This window comes from Dipodomys ordii, unplaced genomic scaffold (genome assembly GCF_000151885.1).
Source record: "Dipodomys ordii isolate 6190 unplaced genomic scaffold, Dord_2.0 Scaffold58, whole genome shotgun sequence".
NCBI classification, from domain to species: Eukaryota; Metazoa; Chordata; class Mammalia; order Rodentia; family Heteromyidae; genus Dipodomys; species Dipodomys ordii.
The window spans coordinates 1,942,328-1,942,701 of record NW_012267274.1 but is presented as its reverse complement, the minus strand read 5'-3'; the positions used below and the strand labels follow the sequence as shown (position 1 = coordinate 1,942,701).

General features: G+C 71.9%; 1 protein-coding gene across 1 annotated transcript in view; it reads right to left on the bottom strand.

The window, feature by feature from the left end:
* Ebf3 (early B-cell factor 3) overlaps positions 1-374 on the bottom strand; it is a 125,614-nt gene that overhangs the window by 119,315 nt on the left and 5,925 nt on the right. The window lies entirely within an intron of this gene.

Below are 374 nucleotides of genomic sequence, written 5' to 3'. Positions count from 1 at the left end.
GGCGGAGCGGGACGCGGCGGCCGGCGGAGCTTGTTGTTGTTGTTGTTTGCAGGCGGCTCAACGTGGTGTCATCCTAGCCGGGCGGCGTCCGCGGCTGCAGGACACGGCGGGGTCGCCCGCTTCTGGCGCGGCCCGCCTGCTCCAAAGACAAATAAACGGGCAGTGAGTGGCGAGGCGCAGTCCCGGGCGCAGGCGGGGCGCGGCGGGGCCTGGAGCGGCGCGCGCAGCGGACGGAGGCGCACAAAACTCAGCCCTCTCTCCCCGAGGAATGGACCCTTTCCCGGGAGCCAAAACTCGAAGCCCCCGGGAGCGGCGCTGTCAGAGGGTGACGTCGGGGGGCGGCGCCTGCGCCATATATGGGAGCGGCCGCCCCT